Raw genomic sequence first — 7669 nt, forward strand, 5'->3', positions numbered from 1 at the left:
ATATATCTAGTCGGGAGTGGTGCTGACTGAAAACAGATGATTTGGAGCGATTCGCGCGCCATCTATTGGTCATTCTAAGGACTTATTGAACTACCCTCGTAAATATCTCGTTCTAAAGTTTGTCACGCGGCCGTTTTACTTCAATCAAATAAAGGCCCAATAGGCCGCGCACAAGGGTAAAAAATAAAAAAAGAGAACCTTCAGGTGCTAGCCTTCATAAAGGCAATCCTGAAATCTTAATAAAAAAAAGAAACTTTCGGGTATTCTTACCCAAATTTAACCAGAACGATAAAAAATACTACATGATTATTAACAATAGGCGATAGAGAAATAAAAATCCCTGAAATGACTGAAAATAGGTTAGCTAAGTTCTTAGGTAGAGGTTACTTACACAAAATTTGGCAACATAGGCTTACATGAAAAATATGTGTATAATAACAAAAAAAGTAACAAAAGTCTATTGGAAATTAAATTTTTGAGATAAAATTAAACTGGAGTCAAAACTCCATTTAATAACCGCACAGAGAGCCTGCCAATATTATCACAAAACAAGAAAAAGGGGGGGGGGGTTAGGAGTCACACTAACAAGAGAAATGCTGAAGGTGTTAGAATTAATAAATTAATAATAGGCCATTATAGACAGTAAAACAGACAAAAAGAGGTTCAGGAAATTACAAGGAAAAGGGTCGAGAGAGAGGTCATAACGGGTACTCACATCCAAAAGAAATAGGCACCCGAAACACAATTATTCCTCTGGTCAGGCCATTCAACTAAACATTCTAAATAATATCGGCTCCATCACGAGGCATTCATCTAAATTTAATAAAAACATAGTTCGGAAAAATAAGATAAATTTAATACATATGTTTATAAAGATTTAAACTTCAACATAAGTTCAAATTACCCTGAGCGATTGACTGATCTCAGATAACATCACAATCTTTATTTTAATGAAATTGAAGTTAAAAACAGTAACAAAGAACCTGAGCATGCTGAATAATGAAATAATTAGCACTCAAATTTCAGTTAATGGGATTTACCAGGGTGCCGGGTAGCTGAATTGAATGACTACGTCCAGGTTGAAGACAGGTATTTTAAGCGAGGTAGGCATTTTTAATAGACAAGCAAACGCGACACGACGTCTCAAAGAGTCACAACAGAATGTCGGCCCGTCGTCCGAGTACCCTCCTGCCAGGTCCCATCTTTCACCCGAGGAGCCCTGCGCGTGCAGGATCGCGGGTTTAGAACAATTGACCGCATATAAGAATAAAATTCAAATTCAAATGATTAAGGACTACAATTTAAGTTAAAAACGAAGGTAATTGTAAATTACTCTTATGGTCGGTCGTTGATCCATAGAATTTCCTTTCGTGAGCCCGCCAAATCATCTGATGCCTCACGTTACGTCCCCCAGAGAGCTGGATAAGTCAATAACCCCTAGAAAAGGCAAGCTGCCCTGCGAAGTAAATGTCCGGCTCTATACGGCAGGTTACTACCTAAACAACCATGGAATTCTGGTGCCAGATAAAAGTTCTTAAAAACAATTAATATAACCAATCAGCATCGCTTTTGGGGCAATCATTGACTGGGGGCTCAGTTCGATAAATTTGCACACTAACATTCAACATTGAGGTGTGTTTTAAATGAAACCAACGTTTGGAATCTTCTTATTGTTAAAAGTCAAAGTAATTAAATATCTCACCAAAGGGAGAATCACTTAGTCCGATTCCTGTTAAGAAAATTATGCTGCTTGCTCGAACACAAAGTGTCAGGAAAAATGCATAATACACGTCATTACCAATCCTGGAAGGGCGATAAATCTGAAGCGTAATAGTTTGTCATCAACGACTGGAGGGAAGAAAATTTATTTACAGATTGTGGTTTCCAATCTACATTGAAATTAGTTTCACTTTTCTCTACTTTAAGACCTTTAGTTTTAAAGTAATTTTTTGATTGAAATTCTTTGAAAATGTAATTGTCCCTATATCCAGTGTCAAGTCTTGCGTCTATCCTAAGATTTTTCATTTCATACATACCTTTCAATCTATTCTTTTATTTTTTGACACGGAAATGGGACTTTTAGAAGCGAGAATCAAATAGCGGTGGATGTCTGCTATTTATATATTCTGGACCATTGGAGCTCGCATAATTTTGAGTTAGTGTAATAATTAAGATACTTTAAACATTCGCAGTTTCTTTGTTTAGGTTGGGCAATCTCTTATCGATTTTGTCTCGTGCTTCTTTTCAACATGCTCTATTTCGAATCACCGAGGCATTTTCTAATCTTTTTTCCCTTATAGTGCTATATTTGCCAAGGAAACATCGTTTTACTTTCCTATCATTTTTTCTTTTAATTAGCTCTTTGATTTGAATTTTTATTACTTAATACTCGGCACACATTGAAAAGAAAATTCTAGAGTCTCTTTTGGGGATTTTACTAATCCCAAACATAGACTTGATTTGGTAGTGTTCACGTTCACCACGATATCACTGAATGAACCCCCGTATAAGTACGGCTTGTAGATTCAACGAGATTGTTAAATCAACGTTAGATCAACGCATCAAAAATAGATTTAACTGAGTACGATGTAGCCACGTTATTACCAGACGCGTGTGTTATTTTTGAGCCAATTATGCTGGCCTTCCTAAAGCTCCAAGAAAATGGATTGAAAAAGAAGGAAAAGCCTTAGCTTCCGCTTTCTGCTCGCAAGAGCACATCGTGATTTGACTTATGATCCAAATTTCTTCATAGATTAAAAAGACTTTTGAAATTCGTATTACTTGCTGTGGCCACACTTTCATGATTGCTTCATGGTGCCTTGTATAATAATAATAATCATTATTATTATTTTAGGTTATATCTTTGGCTCAATGCTTAATGCTTATAACATGGCTACACCGGGGTATATCTTGTTATAAGAAATGAACATAAATAAAAAGAAAGATTAACAAAACAATTTCTTTAAAAAATTGTTTCTCATCTCTTTTCAATTAAAATTAACAATTCGCTCAAATGAGAAAATGAATACCTTTCATATCAAAGTTACCCTTGATCCTGAACTCAGAGATAATTACGTGACAAGCGGCTTTTTGATGCAATATTATTTCAAGATCAAGGGATTAAAAATTGAGAAAACTGAAATTCAATTTAACGCAAAAAGGGATCCTGGATTAGTTGATAGAGTATCTTTTGGTATGAAGAATTCTTGAATATAAAATCAAGAATCTAACGACCAAATTTGGACAACCACCACAAAACGTTCCCAATGGAATCTGAAAAAAAGAAGTGAAAAATTTTTCCCCCCTCCCTCCCCTCGTATTTGCGCTTAAATAAATGTTTATTAAATACAGAATTTAATCCTGTCTCTTTCTCTTTTCTTTGTAACGATCTTCACTCTCCGATAGGTAAAAAGGTACTGCCTCGAGAAAGGGGCCTAAACGCCGGTGTACGCGTTGCCGATGTTACTACTCTGTGACTATAGCCAAGCATCTCTTGACCGTGCAACGGTCCAAGATGATATTCCTTGTCTGACAATTTGCTGACAGCAGCATCCGTTCTCACGCTAGTTGCAAGCGAATTTAGCAAAATATAATTATTAAAAGTCACATTACGTAACATTTACCCGAGGAGAGAAAGTCAACGCTTCCGCGTTTTATCATTAAAAATTTGATGTTTCTATGTAATGTGTGATTTTAACGCGAATAGAGAGAGACAGAGAGAGATTTTTTGACGTTGAAACGTTTACAAACAATATTTTATGATTCTGTACCATAGGTTTCAATATTTTGATATGTTACGAGTGTGTATGTGATATTTTACAATTTGAATCTTCGCGTGATTCTATACAATCCAAAGGTGGAATTTTTAGGGTCTAGTGGCCTTTTTATTCTAAAGATTCCCGCAATGTTATTAGTTAGATCAGAGAGAGGCTTTAATATTTTCCCAAAATCTCAAATAAAGCGTCCGTAATATCCTGCCAATACTCTCGAGTCCCAGTAATCCCAAAAGAATGGAATCCATAAGACGTTGGAAGGTGGCTGGGGCTCCCTTTAAACCGAAGGGCATTCGTAAAAATTCATAGTGGCCGTACGGCGTTGAAAATGACGTTTCGTGCCTATCCGTAGCATCCATCGGAGTTTCGTTTAACCCGGAGGCCAAATCGAGCACAGTAAAGAAATTCACGTTACCCAACTGGTTGAGTATATCGTTTACATTCAGCAATAGGTAGGCGTGTCCTATAGTTTTTTCGTTTAATGCTCTATGGTCCACCACCACTCTCCAAAGCTTATTACTTCGGGGGTCTGACTTTTTGGGAATAGCCAATAATAGGAAGTTATAACGGATCTCGTCCTTCTGACATTGTGGATGTCTGTATGGATGGGTGAAAACTGGTTTGTCATCCATGGTGGGTATTTTATGATATACAACGTTTGTGGAGGACAATGCGTCACCTTGTAGATGAAAAGAGTCTGTGTACGGCTTCATTAAATTCACTACATGATCCTTTTCTAACTCGTTTAGGCGCTGGAGAGTTAGGATGTTTGTTAGAAGCTTTAATCAAGGTTCCTCATTGTTTGAAGGCTATGTCGCGGTTTTTGTTTGAGTGGTGCAGATTTTTATAGACGAGCTTTGTGATGCTTCGTTTTCTTTTACCTCGTCTTCACAATATGTTTGTGCTTCAGATAGATATAATGGTATAACCTTAACCTTGGTTCTGTGGTTGTTGAAGGGGCTGGCTAGTAATTTGGATGCCTAGATGATTATTTGGATAATTTGGTGGTGTAATTTGGAATGGATTCTGCGGAGTAATTTGATATTGAATTTGGCGTTCCATCTGATATTTGGTTTGAGCTGGACCTTGGTACTGGTTTTGGGGTTTGCTTTGTAGTTGGTTTTGATACTAACTTTGTGAATGGTTTTGTGGTTGATTTTGATAATAATTTTGTGATTGGTTTTGGAATTGGTTTTGGAATTCGTTTTGGGGTTGATTTTCATACTGGGTTCGGGGTGGCTTTGGTACTGGTATTCGGCTCGAGTTTGGTACTGATTTTGGGGTTGTTTTGGATAATAACTTTGTGATAATTTTTGACACTGGTTTCGTGATTATCCTCGGTATCCACCTCGTGATCTTCCTCGATATCGACCATGAGTTTGGTCTTCATAACCATTTTGCGTTTTTTCTTGTGTACTTAAAGTATTTTGATTATATCCATAATAACCGTTATAATGGTTTTGGCGCTGGTTGTTAGCAATATTGGAATTTCCCAAATTATTGAATGCGCCTCGAGTTGGTTTTTGTCTGCTTTCTTTAAGATGCTGAATATGGAAACAGTTTTCAATAACATGACCAGGGCGTTCACAAGATGTGCGAAAATTGGAATTTTGGGGCTTAGGTAGTTTTTCTAATTTTTCTCCTACTTGTTTATAGTGAAATTTCGAACTTGTGGGGTGCATGTAGTACACTTTTGCTTTGTCCGAGCCTGAGGAGGACATTACTCTTGTTTGGTTTCTTAGTTTTTCTAAATTTTCGACATCTTTTTCATCTAATTCTACCTGGTAAGCAATATCAATTGCTTCTTTCAATGTACTAGGTTGAGATTTTATAACTAAATATCAAAAATTTTTCCCATTTCCGACACCCAAAAAGCTTCATTTGTGGGAATTGCAAAGGTACGATAGCTTTGTCGCAATTAAATCAAGCAAATCGAACAACAGTTTGTCCTTTGAACTTTCGTGTGATCTTTTGCAACCACGGATACAAGATTCGACGAAATTTGAATGACCGTGAAAAGTTGGTATTGTTTGACTACATTGACATTGTATCTATATTCAGAGTATGGAGATGAACGCCTTTAAGAACGCTTATCGCGTAATTTTCTGCTCGTTCGACGGCTCGATTTTTTATGGGTAAATTAAGAAAATGTGGAGTAAAAACTTCTTACCTACTTATGGCACGGAGACCAACGATGATTTGCAGTAAATTAATCATTCTTAATTCCTTTTATTTATTTTTAATTTTTTAATTCTTTTTTTTTTGTTTTAATTTCCTTTGTCTTTGTTACGTTGCCTTTATTCGTTCGAAGTTTCGAGTAAATTGTTTCCGTCCCGGGAAGTATATATATTTTTCTTCCTGATTTTGTTATTAATTTTGTTTTTGACGCTCTCAGATTTATCCTGTAACACACGAAGCAAAAGGTCCTGTTTCGATCACTACGTGACTTTCTATTTGCGCCACGCAATCCTCTTGCAATTAGCAGTAAAAATCATCAATTTTAAATTTATTTTCTAAAACTTGACAGTTTGTAGAACATTTTAAATTTTATTTTATATTTATTTATTGGAATCAAGTTTCGAAATATCGTGATTTAAAACGCATTGCACTCGCGAAAATGGTTGCACTCGCGACAAATGTTTGCACTTGCGACGCGGGGGCATGCCGAAAAAATTTATGCAAAGGAAAATGTACTTACTTTACCTGGTAATGTTCCAAAATTTGTTTCAAAATTTTTCCAAAGTGCTCGAATTTCGGAAGAATCAGTGTCGGCACCAAATTGGAAAAAATCCGACCAACCCGATTCCGTACTGGAACCACTGTTTTGTACTCAATTGGGTGAGGAAATATAAGGGATTGTTCACCTTCGTATTTGCGCTTAAAAAAATATTTATTAAATACACAATATAATCCTTCTCTCTCTTGCACAGAAAAACGCTGGTGTTAAATTTGTTGCAGCTCGAATTTCATTGGGTCCCCAATGATCATTTGAGAGAGTTTTCAAGACTAAAATGTATTCCTCTGAATGTAGGTGCCCATGTGGGCATCTAGGGGAAAGTATCATTTGGAGACTGAATTTTGGCTCATGCAGAGTTGTGGAGTTCTGAACCGCGCTCTCAGCCACCTGAATACCTGTCAAAGCAACTATTCGCTTCGCGATATTAGCCTAAATAATTGTTAATAAGGAAACCAAATGAAACAATATTTACCTAATTTTCAAATTTCTTTCATTTAATAGAGCGTACCAGTCACTTAGAATAAAATTATAACTTCCTAATGCAACTTCCAAAAGTTAGGTTAGTCATGCCCGTCGACATTTAAAATAAAGCCGGGACGTATAGAGAAAGTCATGGCCGTCTACATATACAATAAGGTATTTTCACTCTGATCACTAGCTCACTTCACTTCGTTGAATACTGAGGGGATAACAATTGACCAAATGCATGGGAATCGATTAATTTTTGCTCTATTTTTCTATCAGTGGAAGCTTCTAATGTGTCCCCTAAGGGTTTACATTTTTCTTACACCTTCTTTATTCCTTTACACACCCTCCACACACTTACTTGGTGGTGGAAGGGGGACCTACAGTTTAAGGTGGGTTCCGAACCACCAAGAGCAACAGCCTTAAGTACTTAGAGAAAACCTTTTTCTCTAGAGGTACCGGTCCCACGACTCTCCGGAGATGAACAACTCCCTTGCTAGGCTAGTGTTCACCGCATGGGCCACCGAGACTCTTCCAGAGTGCGAGGCTTCGTGAATGAATAATTCTAAATTGGATCATTCTTAATTAGACAAGTTTCAATTTGAAGCGTTTAAAATTGAATAATTTACCATGGAGCATAAAAAAGTGTGCGTCTTCGAACTGACAGTTTTATTATGCAAACAATTTCAAACGG

This window comes from Belonocnema kinseyi, chromosome 3, assembly GCF_010883055.1.
Source record: "Belonocnema kinseyi isolate 2016_QV_RU_SX_M_011 chromosome 3, B_treatae_v1, whole genome shotgun sequence".
In the NCBI taxonomy this organism is placed as follows: domain Eukaryota; kingdom Metazoa; phylum Arthropoda; class Insecta; order Hymenoptera; family Cynipidae; genus Belonocnema; species Belonocnema kinseyi.